The following is a 24,441-nucleotide window of genomic DNA, read 5'->3' as shown; positions in this document are numbered from 1 at the left end:
CTCGCGCCCCTTCCTCGCGCCCCTTCCTCGCGCCCCTTCCTCGCGCCTCCGCCCCCGCCTCGCGCCCGCTCTGCTCACAGCAGCGCCCGCAGCTGAGCGCCGCACCCCTCGGCGCCGCCTCCCCCTTCTCCTCCCCTTTCTCCTCTTCTCCTCCCTCCCAGCGGCCGGCCGGAGGCAGGGGGAGCCCGGGAGCAGCGTCCCGACGTGCGGCTAGCCGGCAGCAGGCGGGGTCCCTCGCCCGCCCGCCCGCGCTGACGTCAGGAAACTTTCTGGGCGGCTGAGGCGTGAGCCGGGCGCCGAGGCAGCGGGCCGCCTCCATCCTCTGCAGGTACGGGGCGGCGTAGCGGGGTTCCGGGAACTGCGGCGGCTCTGCTCGCCCTGGGGGTACCGGGGCTCTCGTCCCGTGCGCGCCGGGCGGGGGGAGAGGGGAGGGAGCGCCTGTTGATCTCTGCCCGTGGCTTCGAACTTGGCCGGCGAGCGGGACGAAGACGGGTCCCGCGCCTCGGGGTGGCGTGAGGGGGCGGAGGGGGGGTCGGGCCAGGGGCACGCGGTGCGGGAGAGCTCACCTGGAGGAGTGGCAGCGGCTGGGTTCGGCGCGCGGACCTGCCCGCTCTCAATGGGCTTCTGCAACTACACCGGTGCGCCGCTGGCTGCGCGGCTTTCTCCTTTAACTTCAAAGCGGTGGAGAGTCCGCAAAGCACCTGAACCGCGCGGCGAGCCGCGGGCGAGCGCTTTGCTCGCCGCGAGGGGCCGAACGCCGCCTCCGTGCTCTTCCGCAGCCGCACCGCCCCTGCGAGGTGCCGCGCGCCGCTCCGCGCGGCTCGGACCGGGCAGCCCCGCGCAGGCGGCTCGGCAGCTTCGGCCGTGCTGCTCTTTTGTTCCGTCGCCGCTTAAGAAAGACGTTGAGGAGGTCGGAGGCCCATAAAGGTTAACTGCGTTCTTCCTGCCAGAGGCGTTTGCCCCTGCCAAACGCTGGCTTTCCTTCTTGAATTTTTTTCTCCCCCTTTCGGTTGCCCTGCAGCTGCAAGTTTTTAAAAGTCATCTTCGCGTAAAAGTGGCTAAAAACAAAACGCTGAACAAACTGGAAAGCCTGGCATGTATGAAGGCGGTTATGAAGCTGCTCTAAATGTGTACAAACACCACATATTTTAACAAAATACCTCTAGTGTGCTCACCATAAATATAAACAACACTCATTTTTACTTATTTGATGAGAATAACTATGTGCTGTGAAATAGTTTTTCAGTAGTTTTCTTCCTCTGTGTCTTAGCCTGAATAACATGTTGGTGGTTCCTTCTGGCTGTTGAACCCGATAAGCCAAACTTCTGTGTTTCTGCTGCAAATGACGGTAGTTGACAAACGTGAAGCAATTCTTTTGAGAAGGAAAAAAGTCTTTTTGGAAGATCGATCTTCTATTTTATGGTGATTTGAAAACGTGCTGAAAAGTTTGCCTTGTTTTTGAATCTGCTTGGTTGATTGTTATGTGAGGGACAACTTCTGATCTTTGGAGGTTATTCACATGTACGCAGGGGAAGGAACCTCAAAATAGCGGGAAAAATGATGATAGTAAACACACGGTTGTTTGCTGTATTCTATTTGGTGTGCATTTGATTTCCCCCACCCCCCTCACAGACACATATTTATCTGAAGAGGTAGAATAAAGGCAGTGATTCACGGATTAAAAGCCTAGGAATTATGGCACAGTTGAAGGATGCAAAGAAGCAGCCAGATCTGAGCTTTCAGTGGAGCTGTCAAGGCAGGGATATCATGATGAGAACTGGGAAGTAAGCAGAAGCAAGTAGGAATTAGGCTGCCTTAGCAGTGTGGGTGACAGTCTTAAACATGATCTGGGCAGCTCTGGGTGTGTCTTGGAGTGGTGAGTACAGCAATTAAAATGATTCTGATGCCAAAGGAAAAAAAAATAAATTAAAAAAGAAAATACCAGACCTGGCTCTGTACAGGGCTCCGTGTAAAGCGTTTTAAGTTGGGTAGAAAAATGCAAAGCTGGTGCTGGATGACTAAAGCAGGGAAGATGTAGCTGGTAAGAGACTGGCTGTTCACACAAACTAATGGCAGGTACTGCCTTGTTAGGCTCTGACAGCTTAGTAATCTTTGTGAGGCTTGACTGTTGTTGTAGAGTTTAGAAACTGTGTCTACTGCTGTGCCAAATGTTCACCTGATGGGACGTTTCAGAATATCCTTTATGAGCTCATTAAAATAATTTGTTAGTCCTTTGCCTTCAAACAGTGGTATGTCTCATGCTTAACAACGTCAGTGAGTAAATGAGTGTATTCATACAGCACTTGTAGATATTACTGGATGCTCCTGAAGTCATAATTAAAAGAATTGTACAAAGAACTGGAGGAGTCAGATGCAATAAACTGGCATTTATGTTACAGTTATAGAATGACTTTTTCTCTTGAGATAATTTGTCAGGAGTGTGTTTCTTGAACTTGTCATAAGAAAATAATTAAAGCTATGGCATGACGCAGTTGAAGAACAACTTCAGCTTCAATAGAGAGACAAATGTAGCTTGAAAAAGATCCAAATACAAGCTACCTTCTCCTTGAATTGCTGCCACACCCAGTGTGACTTGTGGCAGGATGCTGATTGTAAAAGGTTTCTGAGGATTACAGGGCACTGCCCTGAGCCTGAGAGGTCCAGCAACTTCCTTTCACGGTGGCTGATTTCTTAGGACTCTGACATGGTCAGAGCAGCTCAGGCTTTATTTCAAGTTCATCAGCTCTTGAGACAAAGCATCCTGAATTAATCATTTAATTACACGGTTGCATAAGAATACACTGATTGCGCACAAAGAAATATTTTCCCCATCCCCTTTTACTACAATCTGATTTTGGGAAGGATAAGCACCTTTACAGAATCGGATTGTAGTCTGGATGAAAACAAACAATGCTGTCGTTGTTACAACGTGCAGAGTGCCACTATGCCACTACTTAAGTGCTTTCTGCAGTTCTCTAACCCTGTCTCTGTGTATATATATGTCTTTTTCATTGAGAAAAAGTTGTTTGTGTTCTTGTTCCCAGTATGTCAGTCCACTTGTGGCGTCCCTTAGATCCCTGGTTCCTCCATGCAGTCAGTCTCACCAACCAAGCATCAGTGCTTCACAGAAGACGTCCCATGACTTAAATGTATATCTAAGACTAGGAACAATTTGATGCAGCAAGTGCAGACTCTCTCTGTACCATTTTATTTGTGTTTTGAGGACCCACTCGAGTTTTTACCTTTTCCACAAGCACTGAAAGTGCTCTGAAAATGATTGTGAACAGATCATGAGCCTTTAATATTCTTCCTATCGAGGCTGCAGCTCCACCCAATCTAATAAGCAGAAGGTCACCTGAAATGCCTCGCCTTGCCTGGTGTGATTTCAAAGCCTGTTATGCTAAGTTGAACACAAGGAGCAGGGGGTGATGTTACTCCATAGATTTTATCCAGCATTTCAGTAGAGAATTTATCCAGCTGGAAACTCATCTTGAATTCCCAGGGAAGAATTTACACTTTAATTCCTCTTCTCTTCTGGTGGTTTAAGCAGATGCTCTAATCACCAAGCTAAGAGGGTACTTTGGATTATGATAATTTCTTCAGGTTGAAATAGCTTACTTTTAGGGAGTTTAATTGCATATTAGGCAAAGAAAGAATGTAGAAGTTTGCAGCTTAGTGATGCAGACACTTCTGTAGAAGAACCATGGTGTGAGTTACCAACAAGTACATAAGCAGTAAGCTTTCACTGGAGCAGGAAGCAGAATTCAGACTTCATAATGCCCACAGCTTCTTGCAGCTTACTTGATAAGGAGGCAAACAAGCACCAGAAAGCTCTTTAGAGTAAGATACTGTATTGCTTGAACTTCTGGAAAATTATATTCTATTTTCAAAGCCAGGCGTTGAGAAATACTGTTTCTTCTTTTATTCCTGAGCCTCACCTACTTGATTTAGTAGTACTGTATATGCTGCTCACTCTGTTGGTACTGTATGTGTTTTATGTCGAAGTCTGAACGTGGTCAGGTTTTGTTGTAAGGACAGAGCTGGGTTTTTGGTTTTCTGATGATTCTGTCAGTGATACCTGATCAGCATTGCTGTTGTGCATGAGATTGTGCAAGTGCAGCCTGGTAAGCTGTTCTCTCACTGATGCAGGTACTGCAACTGGCTCTATCTTATTTTTTTTTCAGCTTTAGAACTCAGAGGTTGCTAATTTTTCTTCTTTGCATTTATTTATATTGTTGCTAGAAATTCAGGGTGATTGTACACTGTAAATAAGAATGCAGTATTACCTGAATGTGGAACTGTATGGGAACTGCTGTGTCACGGCCTGAGCCTCTGATTGATCACCTGAGGTGAGCCATGAGTCAGCCATAGGAGCACAGGTGAAGGCAATTCACCTGTACTGCCGGAAGGGGTGGAACCTGGCTCCAGCCCTCCTAGACCTATTTAAGAGCTGGCTACGAGGGGGGAAGGTTCTTTTCTGGAGATCCCCTCTTCTGGTGTTTTTTGTAGGTGAGCCTAACATACAGGTAAGCCTTCCATTTATTCTTTCTTTTTATCTTAGTGTACTTTGTCTAACTCTCTTGTTTATTTTGTGATTATAACGTCTTAATATCCATTGATTATACATCTTTAATATCCATTGATTATACAGGAACTGTAGTCCATGGAGGTGCATTGGGCATTCCTGTGTTACAGAAAGATCCTGTTCTGTGCAAATGAAAAATTACTTTTGTTTTAAAAAGCATGTGATATTCGAAAGCGTCCAGTGGCTGTTGAGAGCATGCTGTATTGCTGTAGAGGGGCAGGCCATGCAGGTATTCCTGTGTCTGGCAGTAGCTGAGTAGCCTGGTCTCCAGGGTGCTTCAATCTCTTTTTATCTCAAGAATAACATGAAAACTTTAAAACTGCATTCAAATTCCTGCATTATTTTTAGATGAAATGAAGTAGTGTTTGAGGACTGTTGGACTCTTTGGAACTGTTTAAGATCCTTCATGTGATTTGTTACTATTATTTTTTTTTTTTCTTCTGTTCTCTGTCTCTTCCAGTTTTAATATGGGCAATCTTGGACAAAGAAAAGAGGCAGTAGCAACATGGTGTGCGAAGTGGAACCCAAAGTACTGCCCATCATTGCCATTTAACAATCCATTCTATTTTCACCTGGTCCTTTTAAATGAAGATTCTAAATCTTAAGCTCTTCCTAGGGTGAATGCACCACTGGGAACTTAAACATTGTGCTTGAACTTTCCAAGTACTGTTAGATGCTAAAATTGTAGCAGTGAATGTAAAATCCAGAGCAAAATGTTTCCCCTACGATGTAAGGTGGCTGCTGCATTGGGTGGATGCAGCGCTGCCTCTTCTGCCCTTCTTCCTGCAAGACCTGGGGGAGCTGGCAGACCCCAGCCTGGGCTGAGTGCTGCCTCGTGGCTTCCAGCACCTTCTGTGATCGACTCGTTTGCTGTTGCTGGCAATTTGTGATCTGCTGCCCTGTTGAACCAGGCCTTTTCCTATGTGTCACAATATTAGTGATCAGTTTTCTCTTATGTTTTGATGAGAGTTGGAGTAGTTTTTTTCTGTGATTCTTTTGAAGGGGATGGCGTGAACTGACATTGTTTTCTTCATCTGTTGTGAAATCTTCTGGAAAGCAGAACAGAAGTGAGGTAATGAGCTTAGATAAGGAACTGTACTCCCTACTAAAAATCATTTTTCCTGTGATCGCATCTCAAAAAGCCCTTTAAACAGCAGTCATTTTTGCATGCCAATTGTATTAGGGTTATTTGAAAAAGTTTGGTGTGCCCTCAAACCATTTTCCTAATGTTTGTCCAGAGCATCTTTCCGAAGCCTTGCTGTGCAGATATGTGCTGTCTCTAATGCTTTCTTCCTACATGCTGTGTTGGCAGCTGTGTGCATTCAAAGATCATGAGTCAGGTCCCATAACAAAAAATCAAAAAACAGTCTTGAAAACATTACAGGCCCTTATTTTGGCTTTTTTGAATGTTTGCTGTTTATTTTTTACTTTCTTTCAAATTTTTGTTTCCTTTTGGAAACTGATTTTAAATTAAAGCAGGTTGTGTTCGTTTTTAAAGATTATTTTTATTTTTGTTTCTAATGCAAACTTGATTTCAAGCAAAGTCTTCAAGAAAAACATGCCTTGCAAGGCTTACACAAAAATCATGAATGATAGCATTGCTGCATCTGAGCTCTGTTGATATGATCTCCAGCATTAAACAAGAAAAGCACGTCAAAATGTTTTATTGTCATTGCTGTTTATATTCAGGCGTAGCACAGTTCACTGCTGATGGTTTTGTCTGCTTGTACACATGAGAAATAAAACAGTTTCAATGCTAGGGATGAAAATCCCAGCTGATAGTGTATAATTTTCTTCTGCTTGCCACCTCGTAAGGTGGCAGTGTCTACGCAGTCTTCATTTCCAAAGCAGTGGGAAATTGAGGTTACAACTAAATGATTGTTTTATGTTGCAGGGTATGATATGGTACACACAAGTGTGTGTATGATGTGATGGCACGAGTCATTCCTATTTTAGAGTAGCTGCGTTTAAACTGCAGAATAAGGAGACATCAAATTGATAAGGAACAGTTAGAAGTGAAGTATGTATGATGCTGAATATGGTCAGAAAGTAGTAGCAATGGACAGTGTAGGCAGCAGAAAGTATTTTGAGAGTCTAACCCCCACCTTTGTGCCCCTTAATCTGTTTCACATGTGTAAGCTTTCAAGCAGTGTGTACTGCAGATTTGTAAACACAAAGGTCTTTAACATCTGAGTTTAGGATGATCTGGTTTGTGATTCCAAAAGCCTAAAAATTGCAGTACTAATTTTGTAAGCTGTGTGTTGAATTAGTATTCCGTTTATCCTGTTGCACAAATAGGCTTAAGATCGAAGAAATACTTTTCCAGCACATTTTCTAGCTGGAGCTGATACTAATTCTCTTATCTTTCTGTACCATGCAGTAATTGTACTTAATTGTTTGCTTTTGCTCTGTTTTCAATGGTGGGAAATGCAGTGTGTCAACACAGCTAAACTGCAGCATTATAGTATGTGTAGTGCTGATGTTATTGAAAGAAAGAATTCCCAGATCTCTCACCTAATTGGGTGAAATAGCTCATATGCAGCTGCCAATGCAATGCCTTAAATATCATCTTAAAATAAAAGTTTCTATCTGTTTTTTCTTTCTATAACATGGTTGTATCAAGTCTTCACACACATCTTTTGTGTATTCTGTTGTGCTGGTAAGATAAAAGGCAACAGGTGAGCTGGACATTTTCACAGCTGAGAAAGGAAAACGAAAAAAAGTAATACTTTCTTACAAACAAAAATGTTGGAATTCTCATTAAATTTACTTGATAGTCATATAATGCAGCGCAGCTCTCCTAAATTCAGTCTATCCCAGCTTTTCCAAGGCATTTTAGTGCTTTTGGAGTCAAGGAGAACTCACCTAAATTCCAGCTTACAAAACAGATTCTGCAGCCTCTGTTTGGCATGAAGTGATGGGAGCTCTATTTCTGGCATGGTCCCTGCAGGTACAGCAGTACACTTATGCAGAAAACAGCTAGGCTGAAGGGCTCTGGGGAACTTTGCTTTCCTAACTCTAATTCTGTCCAACTCTGTCACTTTCTATGCTGAAAGATAGCAGAAATTCCACAAAGATCAGAGGACTAAGGCAACTTGTTTTCTGTAAGCTACTTATGTTGTTTGAGAAGTGAGGGGAAAATAACCTGTTGGAAGACTGGAAATCGTGAGGGAAGATAGATGGTGTGCTTTTGAATTCAGGTTGAAAATGCACTTTGCCCCTTGTTAGGTTGGTGCCTTAGGATGTGGTCAAGGGAGTATAAAGGGGGGCAGACCAGAAGAAAGACAGAAGAAAGCCAATACAACTTGAACATTTGAAAAACAATCTGCTTATTTTACCTTTGCAAAAAGTGAGTCTTTGGGGGGAGCAGATTCCCCTAAGTTTTACCTGTGTACACAAGGCTTCTGGAAACTCATGCGATGCTGGGCTTCCTGTGGAAAGTGCAGCTATATTTTCCAAGCCACGCTTTGTTTTGTTTCAGTGGGACTCTGTGTACTTGCGTGTTAGTTTTGACCAGGGTGGCCTGAGGCGGTTCATGGCTACAGATGTGGCAGATTTGCAGGCATGGAAAATTCAGTTCTGACACAGTGTTTGTCAGTCAAGAGATTTGAGCACAGTTGACAGCTGTGTTTATAGCATCTCCTCAGAAAGTTCTAGCGCTTTCTTTGTTTTTACACTGAGTGGCAACACAAAATTGATGTGGCTGCACAGAGGACATGGATGCCACGAGGAAGCAGGATATCTGTATAGGAGCTGGCAGGGTAGTGTGCTGTAGTTCAGTAATGACCTTCATGCACTGACTTGGAGTTCTGCATGCTTGCTTTGTGGTCCTGTCCCAATGCAGCAGGGAGAGTCAGTTCGTTACCTGCATAAGGTGATGTGAAACTGCCGTGCTGGTGGAGTTTTCCATTCTGTTCTTCAGTCATCTGGGGGGCAAAAAGAAAGAAGAGTGAGTGCCTATCATGTGAATCAATGCTTTTAAAATAGACAATATACCCAACCTTGTTCTCTTAATTATTTAGACTTATTTTACATAAATGTTTTGTATTTGATGCCTTTCTCCCATATAATTGCTGTCCTTCGCTCTCTTCCTTCTTGAAAATATAAAGTAATTACCATAAATTCTAAAAATACCCTAAGATTCCAAATACATTGTCGTGCTGGAGTGAACAACTTGCACAGACTTATTTTAAAGCCTTTTTCTTGTGTGTGTTATTCCCAAGCTGGAACTTAATTGATTAAAGGATGTCTTAAAAGTAAATGTTTTTCTGTCGAACAACAAGAATACACTTGCAAAGTATCTTTCTCTACATGATTTTTACTCCTGTGTTATTCTGTTTGTGTTCCAATTCCCCAATTTCATAAATAAAGATGCAAAGTGGTGTTAACTTATAGATCTCTAAGTAAAGAAATGTAGCTGCTGAGAACTGATGGAAATAGATGCAGCATCATCTGTTTACGTATTTTATTCGAAGCCAGATGAAAAAACTGGCAGAGTGCTGACAGAGATGAGAGATGGTATTGTTCAGAGAAAGAAGTAATTTTCAAGTGCTGATAGACAAGACCTGATGAAATAGAAAATATGTAAATCCTTACAGTAGCTAAGAGCATCAGCGAACATGGATTGGAAATCTTCTTCCTATGGAGGCATTCTGTCAACAGAAGGTTTTTTTGGAAGCTTTCAATGGTTTGTGCACTCTGTGCGTCCAGATCTCTGTGCTGGTGAGTGATTCTTCAAGACATTCTTCAAAATCATTGATCTTGCATGAATATTCTTCGCGTGAACCTTAACCTCTTTCAGGAGCTTGCTCATGTTGAAGGAAACTGACGTGCCTCAGACAGAGCTGTTGTCATCAGCGGGATGGTCGGCATCTGATCTCTGAGCATCCAGTGTGCTGAGGCGATGAGCCAGAGTATCAGGCCTTTATAATAGATGTGGCATATATATATATATATATATATATATGTGTGTATATATATATTTAAGTGTATAACTTAATTATTTTGGTAATTCCCACATACCCAGAAAAACATCTTGATTTAAGTACTGCAAAAGCTAACTCTTGCAACATCACACCAACTTGTATTATGGGAATGAGTCTGTCCAGCTCTTTTTCTAAGCTCATGGGAATGTGAGCTGGAAGAGGAAGGGCAGACTTCATGGTGGAAGTCTGGGGTTTGAATGAAATATGCTGCAGTCCGTTTCTTTTTGCTGACTTAACGATGGCTGTAGGAAAACAATTTGCTTTGCCGGTAATATTCACTGTTAGTGCCTTTTCTGCTGCACTGTCTCAGAGCTGTTGCAACAATGTATTACAAAATTGTTACTATTTTACTTAATGTTTTTATTTGTTTTGTTTATTGAGTTGTCTGGAGAGTTTTCCTGCTTGTCTTGCTGGAATGTTTCAATGTGGAAGCAGTAAGCCTAATCTTCTTTGCCATGCTTTCTAACTCAAATCTTATTGCCCAGATGAACACCAAATTCTTTTCCTCAGGCTTGACTCTTTCATCCATCGTCCTGTGCAGACATCCAGGAGAAGGGTGCTTTCATCCATTGCTGAGGCTGTTGGCCCTGCTCTGCTTATCAGAACTGAATTCTGTGTGTTAGTGGGAGTTCTTCCTTTTGCTTTCAGTGCAGACAGGCAAGAAGATAATTTGCTACTGGAAGGTAATTTGCTATCTGCATCTTTCCAGGTTTGAAGAAAATGTGGAATCTGCTCACATTCTAATGATTTAAGGATATTGCCCTTTAGCATTTTGGAAGGTGTCCTGAGTATTTAAAATCTTGTGGCTTCTGAATATGCCTCCTTGAGATTTTTCTTCTCCTTCCCAGTGTGGAGTTGTTTCCTCTGTAGCATTGTTAGGATTGATTGTAATCTAGGAACTTTCTGAGCAGTGAGTCAGAATGAAAATAAACAAGAGCTGAGTGAGCAAAAGGAAAGGAATTGGAGAGATTTTAGTATTGCCTAAAAACTTTCTGCTCTGAAGTACAGGTATAATTTCCCTCCTTTGCATGTACACCTTCTGCTTCTTTTTCATTTGTCCCTTTGCTTATCTTACCTTTGCACTCACCAAAAGCTGCTAGGGATGCTGCCATTGTGCCTTCCTCAGACAAATGTGTGGAAGTACCTAGATATGCTTTTCAAAAAAGCCTGAAGGAAGAGCTTTTAACCTTAATGAATTTGTTTTGTAAAACATTCAAAGCATTAAATATGCATATAATTGTAATCCTTAACATTTCTACATTAGTCCCCTAAATACTTCCCAGTCAGTTACCTATATTGTGACTGTATCTGCTTTGCAGTTTGGGACTGTACTTTTTTTTTTTTTTTTAACAAGGTAACTAAGCAGTGATTTAAAACAAATGAAGAAATGCACAATTAAATATTTAGCCAAAGATAAAGGAAGACTTGCTTAAGATTAGTGGAATAAGACTGAGATATACTATGTTATGGTATCTTATGGTGTGCTCACGTCTTCTCAAACCATGAAATAATCTCTTGCTGTTTACTCCAAATCCATTCCTTTTAGTGGTCATCTGGAAGTTTCTTCTGCTGAATAAAGTTCTTATATTGCTTAGCCAGTCAGCAGGGGAAAAAATGTCGAAGTACTGAAGAATATGTCTGTATATTAAAGAACATAATGGAATGCTCAAGACAGTACTAAGGAAGGGTAAAAAAAGGTGATTTGCTAGAGATGCTTTGAATATTTTGAATTTGTTATGGTGAATTTTGACAGATGTTCTTAAAAAGCACTGTGTATGTTGTAGTTATTGTGGTATTTCTTGTGTTGGTGGGAGGCATGTGTATTTCTGGGTCATTTGATTCTATTTATTTATATGTGGTCTAATTTATTTTATTTTTTTTACCTGAACAGCAGCATTTGATTGTATACTGCATTCAGCCATTTTTTGGAAAATGTGCCACAAATAAGTCCTACCCAGTGCTTGTGTAAGGTGGATTGAAGTGTATTTCTCTTCTGTTGACAAATTCCTTTTAAATCTTGCTGTGCCTTGCTTGATATGTAAAACTCACCTTTTGCTATCTTTCTAGGGACACTTCACAGGGTCAGATCTTTATGGAGGTGTTCAATCCCAAACACATCTTCATAGCACATCTGGATAAGGCAGCTTATTTTAGCTTTTCTCTCAGCCTCATACAGCGTGGAAGGATGAGTGACAGAAGGAGAGATCTGTGCCAGATATCTTGTCACTCATCTGGAAATGTGTCAGTCCTTCCTTTTCTGTAGGAGGAAATATATTAGGAAATCCAGTATTTTATATGGCAAAGTATTAGTTAGTGTGGAAAAACTGTGTTGTGAGTGATGGTGATTATATTGTTAGTTTTGCTATAAATGTGTGAATTCTGTTTGTATGTGAGCTTAAATTTTTTTTCAGACCATGTAATTCTGTAAGCAGATTGAGACAACAGTGATGCTGCTGATTTGGTAGTTGAAGACTTTCCCTACTTGTCTGCCAGCTTTTCCTGTCCTGGTGCCTTTCTTTGGGCCCTGGCTCTGCTATGTATAACTTTGCACTGGGAACTGGGCCAAGCAGAACCAAGCACTTGGAAGAGCAGAGCAATCTGCGTGCCTTCAATTGGACTGTGATGTACTGTAAAATGCAACTAAGTTGCTTTTTATTTTCCAACCTACCTAATGTGCTAAGCTGCATGCTCTCCTCTACTGCCTGTGGGATCTGTTCACTGCTTCTGTGGAGTTTAGCAGTGATCTCCAGTGTGATCAGAGCAGACTGAGGCAAGTTAACAGTCTGCCTGTTCCTCACTGGCATGGTGTTTTATGTTCCTCAAGGTGTGTCGACCTTAACAAGTGAGGATAAGGAGTGCTGTACTGTGGAAAACACAGCTGCTTCTTACTGCACCCAGTTTATTAAGCTTTGTCATCAATTCGAGTTACCAGGTGTTTGTATTAGGGAAGTTGTTTCCCTGCAGAACTCCATCAGAAAAGCATTTTCTTCTTGGATCCTACTTTTTCAAAATGAGACTGCATGATTTCTGAATACAACTTTATGCCTTAAAGAACAATAGAAAAGAAACAGAAATTGAGCATTCTTTGCAACTTGTATTCTTGGGGTGTGATTTCTTGTTCCTTTTTTTTTTTTAATGTAAAAGTTGATGGTTTTCTTTGCTTTATTTTAAAATTTAAAAATTCACTGACATAACATATATCACTTACAGTGAGTATGCATTGTAGATCCCCTCGTCTCCTCATGGTAAATAACCATGAATGTCTTGGTGTAATCTTTTCGGTTGCATCATGTCATCTATCAAGCTGTTTGTGGTGTAAGTTGACTTTCATGGCAAAGAAATGTGCATTTCCCCAACACTTCAAGTCCATCAGTAGTCTTCAGTTCATCATCTGTGTGCTTATATACCTGTGCTGCTTCATCAGAACTACTCATGAGTGCCTCAGGTTCATTTGGAAAATGTTGGTCCCAGATTTCATGTGTATATAAAAGATTACTAAAAACTTATATTTAAGATAGCTGTTTATCACTGTGAAATTAGAATTAATTGAATACTGATCTCCCTTGAGAATGGAAGCTAATCCTATTCTTACTGCTGTTTCATAGATTATTCAAGACTGAATAGCATACTGTAGACTATGATCTCCCTGAAGAGATTCATGGGCTGATAGCTTTTCAGGCCATAGCAAATGCTGGTATGGTTCTGGGTTGTGGAGGGACCTGTGTCTGCGGTGGCTTCCTCACTCAATAAAAAATGCTGTAGCTCAAGATTTGATTTTGCCTTTGAAGCTCCACTGTTCTAAGTTCTATTCTGATGTAGAACAGAGCATGCTAGTGCTTAACTGCTTCTCAGGGGACCTCTTACGCTGGGTACTGTTGCTGATGCTTGGATAGAGAGGGACTCTGATGCTTAAGGATCTGATTGCTCTTAAAAACAAACGCAGACCATTTAGGTTCAGTATCTTCAAACTGATCTCTAATGGAATCAGACTCCATTAGAGTAATCACTTTTTTCCTCTTTTGCCTCCCTCCCTGACAATAGTTTTGGGACTGTTAGCCTGTTCTAGTCAGTCTTTAATATGTTTTATGTGGATCTGAGTGGGTAGAAGAGAGGCCGGCTGATTTTTAGTGACAGAAGTACCTGTAATAAAATTTCTACTGAAAATACTGTTCCGCTGCTCTTAAAAAAAAATCATCCATTCAGCCCTGTCGTCACACTTAGCAGGCACTTCATTTTGGAGTGCTTTTACTGATAGACAACTTTGCAGAATTCCTTATTGTCCTTTATCTTGCTCATGCAGTTCCCTCAGTCTTTTCTATTATTATTCGTTTTCTATTTGTACCACACTTCATCACGTCCTCTTGTATTGGAATTTTTCATTTTAGCCCTTTTCAGGCTGTTTCTTCACTAGATGGAATCCTTCACTTACAGTTCATTGTGCTTCAGCAGAATTGGCATCACACATCCAGTATATATAAAGGATATATGTCTCTTTTTTAAAAAAAGAAAAAAAAAAAAAAACACCAACAACAAAATATGTGAAGTGTTCCAGATTTGAGATGTCTACATCTAAATCAAATCATTTGTCCACTGTTTCCTTTGGGAATTTTCTATGTATTCCTTTGGCTTAAAGAAATTTTACAAACTTCACGTGCTCCTAGAATTTACAGTTAACTTTTTCATGCAGTTTCCTTCAGAAACCTGTATGGCTTTAAAACCATCAGCTATGTTTGGTTTTGTTCTGCTTTTGTTACCAAGGAAAAGCTTATGGTGTCATTGGAGCTTTTTCAGTTATTGCTTCTGTATGCTTCTTTGTTCAGCAGTCTCCTAATGACCCTTTTCTCAATGCGCCCAAGATCCAAACTCGTCAGATTTTCTTCTTTTTTAATTATGTTGTGTTTTGATAACTTGCTTCCTATCAATTCAAAAAACACTAATGGAGTTGGAAATCTTTTGAGTTGTCCTGGCTGCCTGCCCTCCCCTTGAGAGCAGCTGCATAGCAGCGCCTACCAAGAGACTTGGAAGGTTATTATTACATGAAAGAATTTTAGGATCTTTCTGTATCATCAGATGTTTTGTTGGTTTTTGTTGGGTAGCTCTTCTATATATTTCTTCTCTTTCTTCTTGTTCACTGCTAGTGTTTTTTATTATCTGTGCTTGGAGGGATTTTTTTTTCTTTATTGTCATCCTTTTTAATCAGATGGCCCATTAAATTTTAGTGTCAGGTGTTTTAGTGGTTTGTTTCATTCCCTTTATTCCTCTGTCTGCTGCATTCTTGTAAACCTTGGAAATGCAGGACTTGGTCACCGATTCTTACAATCACTTCTGCTATTTGCTGCAGCTCTGTATCACTTTAGTATTCTTTTCTCCTTGCATTGAAGCAATATGCTTATGTCTTTATCTCTCTATTCATTTACTGACTTTAAGAGTATTTAATTGGTGCAAAAAAGAATTCAGAAAGTGGAAGAATATCAGCCACATTGTATTCTGATATCTAGCTAAGATACCTCAAGAGTAAATAAGGAAAGTGTGGCTCAAACACCACATCATATTCATGTCTGGCTTTTCTTTAGCTTTCTTTAATAGAAATGCTGCTACATTGCCACTGCAGGTCAGACTCTGCAATTTTAACCGGGAATACAGTTCTGATCTCTACCATCTTGCATAAATACTCTTTTCCCATCACCACTCTGTTGCACTCTGCATCCTTTAATTTCTAAGCTGGTTTTTAAGGTCTGATGCAGGTTACAGATGATGAAATAAAACGTGCTAGAGCCTCTTGGGTTAAATATGTTCTAGTGCTATCATCTGGATCAAAAGAAAAGGCCAGTCTGTTCAAAATTGTTTTCCCATCATCTACTGCATTAAAATGATGTCATGTAACAGGGCATTTTTAACCTCCTGTGGTTTTTAATACTTAACGTGTTTTACAAACGAGGCCTTTCCTATTATTGTTCCTTTGTCCTCTGTAATGAGAAATGCAAATGTCCTGCAAAAAACACGTTGCTTATTCTAGTAAATGAGTAGGGCTGTAAGGATACACGTGTGATAATATCAGAAATTTCAGCAAGATATTCTGGAGATATAAGGTAAGTATTAGGTAAAATGTATTTCAAGTGTGATTTTATTTCCATTTTTTAAGCTAAAAGAAGAAACAACTTCTGAAGTAAAAATAATTCTGGGTTATAAAATTCAGTATTGTAATAATTTTGGGTTATTTTTTTTCTCATAGAGTGGATGCAAAGCAGTAATCCTTAACCAGCTGTACTTTAAAATACTAGTATCAAACAGTGAGTGAGGCAACTGGCAGTTCAGTATCTTGCAGCTTTTCCAATCCAAAAATACACATTGAGTGAGGTATTAGCTGTGAAACTAACTAACATTAACTATGTATAATTGTACAGAGCTGTGGTCTGCACGTTTAAAGAGTATGATGAAAGACCTCCTTGTGATCTAAGAAGGATTTTCAAAGCATCCCTTGCCTAAGTGGCACCAATGAGCAGATTAGATGTTTAGATGTTTAGACTCAGAAATTGGTGGCAGAAAAAACAATATGTTAAGTTTAATCTGCTTCCATTTGGTTCATAGCTATTGATAAAACATGAGTTTGTACTTATTATCTGGAAATCGAAATTGTTTTAAGTCTATCTGCTGACTACATAATTTAGATGCAGGCAGTTGATACAATTTACTGATTTCTGTGGATGTATCCCCAAGGGTTTTTGCTTGTTTTCTTTTTTCCCCTGTTCTGGGTTGCTTTTGTTTTCAGAAGACATGCTTGCCCCTTTGCATGGGATCCTAGCCTATGTGGCTGTTAACAAACACTTTCCATGAACCATGTTTTACTGCATCTAGTGCAACATGGCAGGTCTCTGCCCCAGTATTTGTGGCTTTCTGTGTGCTTTGAGCTCAAGGAGACTAGCTCTTGAACTAGCTTAATGAAGAGCTGTACGTACCTGGTATGAGTGTGGCTGAATTGCTGTCAAAAACATTTCAAATAAAATCTTGTTATTTTAGAGCTTATTCAGTGTCTATTCATAATACATTTCAATATTTCAACTTGATATTGACTTGACAATTGATCACCTTGATCCTGGCTGCTTTTTAGAAATACTTGTTCTCTGCGACAAATCGTCTGTTTCAGTCACATCGCTTGGCTGATCTCAAAGGAGCAAAGAGCACTGAAAACCTTTTTGTGAACAGTCTACGTGCTACTTCTGGCACTGACACAAAGTGGCTTGTCCTGTTTGAAAGCCTCAAAGGCCCAAAAGGAAAAGAGTTGCTTTTGTAAATTCAGAATTTACAGTGCTATTCTATGTCATCCAGAAATAAGTGTATTTTCAAGTAAACTAGCAAGTACATTATCTTGTATAGTCCGCAATAACAAACAGGCTAACAGAATTCTTAGGTGATTGTGCTTTGTTGAAGGAGCTGCTTCTCCTAAGATGAACTGAAGTAGTTAGCAGTTTCACAAAGGTAGGTAGCTGTACATGGTGTGCACCTTCTGAAGATTGTGATTTCCAAAATAACAAAGCCAGCATCGTTTTGTCGTCATCTTTTTTTTTTTAATTCTTGTATTCTTTTTTCGTAGCCATAGACCTAAGACTTGAGCTGGAATCAATAGTTGTGAGTCTGTGCCAAAGTTTTTAATAGTTTATATGGTACTTTGTCTCGTGTCTATTTTTAGTAGTATTTGCTGAACCCTGTTGCTCACTGAGCGGTATAACATTGACAGCTCTGGCTTGCTTAGTTACCTTTCTTAGAGAGGGAGGAATAAATCAGAAACACATACAATGGCAATTTCTGCAGTTCTGTTAAGAGTCTTATAAATTAAGGCAAAGTATGCAAACCTGTGTTTGAGGGTGTGAACGTACTTGTTGATCAAACATCTGCAAGAGTGCAGACAAATCTGAGCACGTCAGCTTTTGATTTGAGCGAACCATATGGCAGACAGCTCAATTCCAGAAATAGGGGGTTTGTATTTTCAGAGTTATCTTACTGTGCTTTAGTTCACTCAGAAGAGAATTCAGGAAAGGCTAAGTTCTTGACATCAGTGCCAAGTTCCAGAGGTTGCGCAGGTCAGCAGGGTTTCAGTTTTGATACCCATCACAAGTGGGATGCTGGAAGGCAACTTGTGGAAATCTCTCTCGTGTCAGTACTGCACCTGTTTATTACTGCTGCTCTGCTGCTTCTTTGTAATTTCCTTACTGTAATGTCTGGCTGTCTCTGCACCTCATTGTTAGCTCAAGAGAGTACTCAGAATCTCTCTGTAGAATCCTGACAGATACATCTGTTAGATCATTGTGTTAGATTTTCTAGCACGTGTGCCATAAGTTATTTGGAGTAACATATGTTGTGAAGGGGCCGCTAGGTTCATTTTCTTATTTGCCAGGAGGTTGTAATTTTAACAAGGGAAGATTTTGTATATTCAGTTAAGGAGAGCTGTGTCTTCATGAAGGAACTTCTCTCTGCTATACAGATGCTTGCTTTTGACTCCTGCGTAAGTAGTACGTGCATAATGTGGAAATTTGATGTGGCTTCTCTATGGGGTGGCATTCTTACTGGTTGATTAAGATGTACGGTCTGCATGCATATGGTAGTAAACATACTCCAAACTGCTTAAATCATTTAGTTAAAGTGAAGAGATGGAATTAGTTGTGTGTGTTCCAGATGGACAGGAACTGTTGGCAGTCATAGGAATTTTGGGGGAACAGGAGACCAGAGGTGTGAGGGAGCTTTAGAGTGAATATGGGCACATCTCAAATGGCTGGGTTGTGATTTGCAGGCCCACAGCAATACTATTTTTAAGATCAGGTCATGAGTTTAACAACTCATACAAAACACAGGCATATCCTTAATATACGTGCAAATGCTCAAGAGAAAGTATTTTCTTATTGCTTGGTTTTTGTTATAAATGTGAATAATTGAGGAAAAATTAATTGGTACTAAAAATATGGGAAGTTGCAATTAAATACTGGAGAGCAGCACCTATCATTTCTTACCAACCTTTCATAAGGGATACATTTTCTACTACTTAGGAGTTTAGGGAATTTGCAGAGTTCATTTGTATAAGCTAAGATTTCCTTCAGCTTCATGTATGGAATTATTGAAGAATAATTTGGAAAGGAGTGCTGGGGTTACTTGCTTGCTGCTCTCTTACGTACTGAAGTGAAGAAGGTGGGCTTGTGGTCAGAAAAGGGATAGAAGGTAACTTGGATGAAGATTTTAAGGCAGGGGACTGGAGATGGATAGAAAGGAGAGCTTGGACTAGAAACCACTGGATCATACAGCAAATTTGAGAGGAACAGAACAGCAAGTTCTGTAGGTGAGGTGTAATATCTGATCGGAGGAGGTAGCTGACATGTTAGGGGCTGGTATACAGGGTAACATTTTGACTTACTGGAGAAAAAGATAGAGACTGTGAGTGGAGATGACTTTGAAAACAATCAATGAGCCATTTGATTTATAAGGGAGTAGCAACTGGGAATCAGGATCGTTGTGGGGCAGGAGGAGTATGAAATTTGTGCAGAAAGCCTGGAGAGCAAGCAGAAATTACTTTGGAAGGAATTTGGGCAGAAAGCATTGGTTTTGCATGTGATGGGAAGACATAACTTCTGTCCTTGCACTTGTTACCCTCTCAAGAGACTGAGATGGAACTTCATCCATCAAATGCTCTGGAGAGTGATTTTTCTCCCTTTTTCAGCCACTTGATACTGGTCAAGATGCTGTAGTAAGCTCTTTGCTAATATTAGGAATACTTGAGCTCTTGGCTCTGATTTGCAGAAGTGCTGACACTCGTACCTGAAATCAAAGGCAGCTTCCTTTGAACATGAAGTACCTCACAATTTATAGCTCCTTCGTGAATAACGCCTCAGGGCTCAGACACACGTTTCCTTGGCAGAGAATTTCACTATTTCCTGCCAGTTTACTGCACCTGCAGCAGCGTTCCAGTGTTCTCTGTGGGTACAGCACCAGTCAGGCAGTCCACTTTGATTCACTTCTCAATGCAGCAGGCAGTTCAAACTTGGGTAACAAGTGTCTTAATTTGGGACCTCCAACTCTTCTATCTGTTAAATGCTGAATTGCTGCAGTGTCTAAATGCAAAATGAAGATAACACTTCTTGGCGAAGCTGAGATTTGAAATACGTTGCAGTTTGTGGAACACTGGAGTGTTTTAGTGAGGGATGCCCCAGAGCTTTCTTGTGGGAGCATTATCTGTGTATCATTATCAAAAACACTGCAATTAAAATGATAGTTATATTTAAAATTTATTCTTTGTCATTTCCGTGTTGTTCAATCCCTGTGTAGTTATCTGGTGTTTGCTTAACATCATTGCTTCTCCCAGAATAGATATTGGGAAATACTGCGAGTGTGAGAATGGTGCAGAAGTACTTCTTGAAGAAATGCTGTATACGGTCTCATTTATAAGCTACTGCTGTTAATCCACCTGATGGATTTGATGATCATAGTATTCCTATTGTAATCCTAGGACTGTTTCCCTTTTTTATTTATTTGTTTATTTAAAGTAGCTTATGGAGGTTTTAACTGTGAATGGGATTTGACAAAATATTTCTGTAGAATGATTGTTTCTGGATCATCTGTTTCTTGTCTGATTTTATGGCAAAATAGCTTATTGAAAAAAAAATTGAACTCATATCCTACAGGAAAACTTCTGATGTTACAGTTGATCATCTAATTGCTCTTATTATTTGCATTCACTAGAGCTTTTCTTTCACAAGTCAGGGCAATAGGGCTCTTATGTTTCATTTAGAATGGTGGGGAGAAGGGGGAAAGAAAAAGAAAAAAGATTGGCAGCTGATTCAAGTTTTCTGTCCAGTAAGCAGTTCTGCAAGACTGTGTGCTATGCTAGTATCTGATTGTCTAGGCTGTTAAAATGAAATATGGGGGGAGATGAGATTTCAGCATGTGCCTCAGTATTAGCAGCTCCATGGGTTAGTGGTTAAGCTGGCATATGGTATGTGCTTTGCAAATGTTTACATGGATGACAATGCGTGTTAGAAAGAGATGAAGTGCAGTGTTTAGCAGCAATATTTAATTGTGGCCCTATAAATAAAATATATGTAGCCGGTTCTGACCAATACCAATGTTAACATTTCTTTCAAAGAAAAAGGAAATGACTGAATTGATTGGTACTCAGTATTTTAACCCCTCTGTCTGTTGAAAATAACTTGCAGTGCTTACGTGCTACCTTGCTGGCAGAATATAGGTCTTGTAAGACGCTGCTTCTGATGGCCAGTGATTCTGGTAAATATCAAAAGCTGAGTAGTTGTAAACAAGTGACTGCTTCACTGTCATCTCTTTTTGGTGCTTTGAATAATGGAAGCTTCAAAACACAGATCAGCTGTTCTTTTTTCTCTTCACGATTTACATTCCAGCTGGCAACGATCTCATGTTAATTTTTTTACTTTCTGCATTCACTGTGTTCTCATTTTAAAGTACTTTAAGCTTAAGCAAGCCTGGAAATAAAATGATACTGATGCTTAAGTAGTAGCTGCTTTTTTTGATTTTGAAATGTTTTGGCATGTGTTTTCGTTGACTGAATACATGACTAAAATGAAATGTACAGTCCCTTTGTCTGTTCTGGAAACACAGGCAGCTCTGTGCTGGACGGCAGCTTGAAACGTCACGCTGTTGTCCTGAAAATTCATTCCCTGATCTGTGCCCATAATAAGCAGTGAAGAAATTCTACAATTATGAGTGATCTATGGATCTAACTTGTCTGAATGTGTTAAGTTTAAATTAAGCTGTGATTAAACAGCAAAATGTTTAACTTTTACCATGCACTTTGCCTAAAGGCAGAACTAACCTGATTTGCAGGTCACCTCTGAACAGCGTGGTAATTGCAGATTGATCTGTTTAAGCAACGGATACAAAATGGAGCTTGTTTTCAAGCCTCTACAAATTAGAGACAGTTTTCAGAAACTGTCTGCATTCACTTTTGGAAATTGTAACAATGCGTGCTTACTGTGAATGAAGACAAAAGAATTAATCAAGTATTTCTGGTTGTATTTATTCTGAAGCTGAGACATGATTAGCAAACAATTAGTTGCCTTTGTATGATTTATGTTGGCTGGATCCCAGAATTTTTTTTCTTTTTCCCAGTGTTGAAAAGGTGAAGCATTTCTCATTGATGTTCTGTTCAAGTGGCAGAGTGCACAAGCTCCTGTGACAAGCCTGACTTCAGGGTGTAAACCCATGGGGCAGGAAATGCTGAGCTCATGTGCATGAAGTTCACAATGAAATATAGTACTATCTGAATTCCTAAGCTAAAAGGAGTAGTTAGCATGATTTTTCTTGCGTGTACTTTATTTCAGTTACATGTGATCTTTATATTTTCTGCTGCTTTACTTTTTTTCTTCATTACCCAAAGATGACATTTCAGTGATTTGTAATCACAACTCATAAGAGCCTGTTAAATTCTTTGGAGAGCTGCAGTGGGCTGTGCCTCAGAGAGTGCATACCTCTTGTATTTTTACATGCATTCCGCCCTAGGAAATTAATTGGCTCTTGGCACCACTGCACTTCTCGTTTGCAGGTTTAAACGGAAGGATCAACTGTACTACAAATCACTTCTTTGTTGATTTGACCAAATATTAGGCAAGATAAATCTGCTATTCAAGCATTAGTAATACGATGAGATGAAGATTTTGAGGCCATTTCCTTGAGTCAAACTCTTCATGGTTGTGATTCCTACATTTTTCTGACAGATACCTTTCAGGTGAGATGGGAGACAAGTGGAAAGAGATGAAATTCAGTATAAACTCTTTCCTTGTCTAATATAGAGTTTACAGAATATCTGCACCCAATGATATCAGTGTGCTTGTTAACTCTGAGAGGTAATCAGTTACGTTGTTTACCATGCTTTGAGAAAGCGAATTTGTGTTACATCTCTGCTTTTCTGTTCCTGGGACAGAAATGAGGCCCAAGGTTTTGTTGTTTGAGCTCTGAAGGAATTTTGCAAACACTCAGCAGTGCTTCCAGGTTTTTTTTGTCTAGATTCTCATTTTCTTGTCCAGTGCGCCTGTTGAGTTTGGGACGGTGGAAGCTGTTATTAGACTGAAGTAGGAAAAATGCATATATTTAAATTTTAATACTTGATAATAAAGATGTTTCAGCCATCCTGGAAGTGTGTATGTTCATCTACAGAAATTTCTCTTGGGTAATCTAGAGGCAAAAGAAGTTCTGTGTTGATCTGTGTGCTGTGCCCAAGAAGCATGGTACAATAGGAGAATGCTGGTAAGTGGGAAAATATTAATTTTTCTGAATCAGTTGTCTGCTCAGAGTCAGGTGTGCATGGCTGACTTGTTCGTACTCGCTAGAGTGCTTATGGAGTTCATAGCATGTTGATTGCTTTGGTACCACTTGTAGCCTTTGAGTAGAAATGTGATTCCTTTTATATCACAATGTGATTGACAAGAGTAGCGACACCGCAGTGAAGACTGTTGTGATCTGTGATGCTTGTCTTTTGCCATCTGAATGCTTTCCTTTGTCACTTTGCCGTTTTAGTCCCAATAATTATGGAATTAAAAAAAGCTGATCCTTGTCCTAGGCCATTGTGTGTAAGATCTTAGGCTTTTACTGTTACTCATTTGTAATTTTCTCTGTGTTTTCTTTTCTTCTTGGGTTATCTTTCTTTCTTTCACATACAGCATATTTTATCTGTTGCTTTACTTTTATTTCACTGCTTCTCCTTACCAGGTTAGATCACAGAATGTACAGATATAGTTGTCAGGATATTAGATGATGTTAAATCTATTTATTCAGAATGACATTGTCATTACTGTGTGGAGAGAACTGTAATCTGGCTGGTTTGTTATGACAGTTTCCTATGAAGGTGTAGTGCTTAAATGGAAAACTACACCTCTGCATTTCTGTTGTTTGTTCAGCTTGTCATTTCCATTGTGGTTTGCACACTTGCTAGAGGTGCCAGTATAGTGACCTAGTCAGATAGGTTTTGAAATTGCTAGGAGTCTGTTTGTGAGATATGCTTTAGGAGTTGTATTGCTGATTTAGATTTCAGGCTGTGATACGGGAGTGGATGGGGGAATCCCTTTAAGAGCTTGAGAAACACTTCACGTGCTAAAGATATATAACCAGTAAGCGTGGACTTGTTCTTGGTGAGCCTGCAACAAGAGTTAACCAAACAGCAAGATATATTTGTTTGATCATCTGACTTGCTCACAAACATGACTTGATCGTTCAAGACAAAATGCATTTTCATCTGTATATTTTACTTCATAAGAGTATGGCTGCATTTCAGATATGAAGCCTGTGATGAAGTCAAGAAGTGCAGGGTGAGAGGACGTGTTCCTGCTCTATATCGTGAGCAGAGTTAAAGCATAGGGAACAGGATGGGCAAGGTTGCCTTTGTTCAGCTAAAAAATGATGCCTCTGACTTGCATGAAGTATATGATGTTGATGTTTCTAGATTGAAGTATTTCAGAGAAAGAAAGCAAAATCATCAGCTCTGGCCTTTAAGCTTAGGGGGAATCTTATATAAACTTAAGTGGAGTTGCTGGGATTGTGCAAATTCTTGTTTGATATTTCATTTCATATATTTACTTGAAAGACAACTGAAACCACCAGAGGTGGTGTTTCAAGGCCGCATTCAGTGCATCTCCAGCCTGCAGTCTGGGTTCCTGAGCATCAGACTTACTTGATCAGTAGCACAAACTTGAACAACACAAGCTAAGAAGTACCCAGAAATCTGAGTTCTGCAGAATGAGCAGTGTATTGAATGTCTTCTGGATGTCAGATCAGGCTCCTAAAGATACATTTCAGCTGTAATTGTTAGTGACAGAGAAATATAAATGGGCCTTTTTCTGCTTGCTCTTCTCTCATGAGACAGTC

At 40.2% G+C, this 24,441-nt stretch overlaps 2 protein-coding genes across 9 annotated transcripts in view; one reads left to right on the top strand and one right to left on the bottom strand.

Moving 5' to 3' along the window:
• TFPI (tissue factor pathway inhibitor) overlaps positions 1-745 on the bottom strand; it is a 211,789-nt gene extending 211,044 nt beyond the window's left edge. For all 5 annotated transcript variants that reach the window (XM_042874827.1, XM_042874829.1, XM_042874831.1 and 2 more), the window contains exon 1: positions 567-745. The gene's annotated coding sequence lies outside the window, so the exon portion shown is untranslated. The remainder of the gene's footprint in view (positions 1-566) is intronic.
• GULP1 (GULP PTB domain containing engulfment adaptor 1) overlaps positions 248-24,441 on the top strand; it is a 147,073-nt gene continuing 122,879 nt past the window's right edge. For 3 of the 4 annotated variants that reach the window (XM_042874840.1, XM_042874839.1, XM_042874834.1), the window contains exon 1: positions 248-328. The gene's annotated coding sequence lies outside the window, so the exon portion shown is untranslated. The remainder of the gene's footprint in view (positions 329-24,441) is intronic. The other variant, XM_042874836.1, reaches the window with a different exon arrangement.

This window comes from Lagopus leucura, unplaced genomic scaffold (assembly GCF_019238085.1).
Source record: "Lagopus leucura isolate 7727_CA_CO unplaced genomic scaffold, USGS_WTPT01 Super-Scaffold_100012, whole genome shotgun sequence".
Taxonomy (NCBI): Eukaryota; Metazoa; Chordata; class Aves; order Galliformes; family Phasianidae; genus Lagopus; species Lagopus leucura.
The sequence above is the reverse complement of the archived record's forward strand: the minus strand, read 5'-3'. Positions and strand labels throughout refer to the sequence as shown.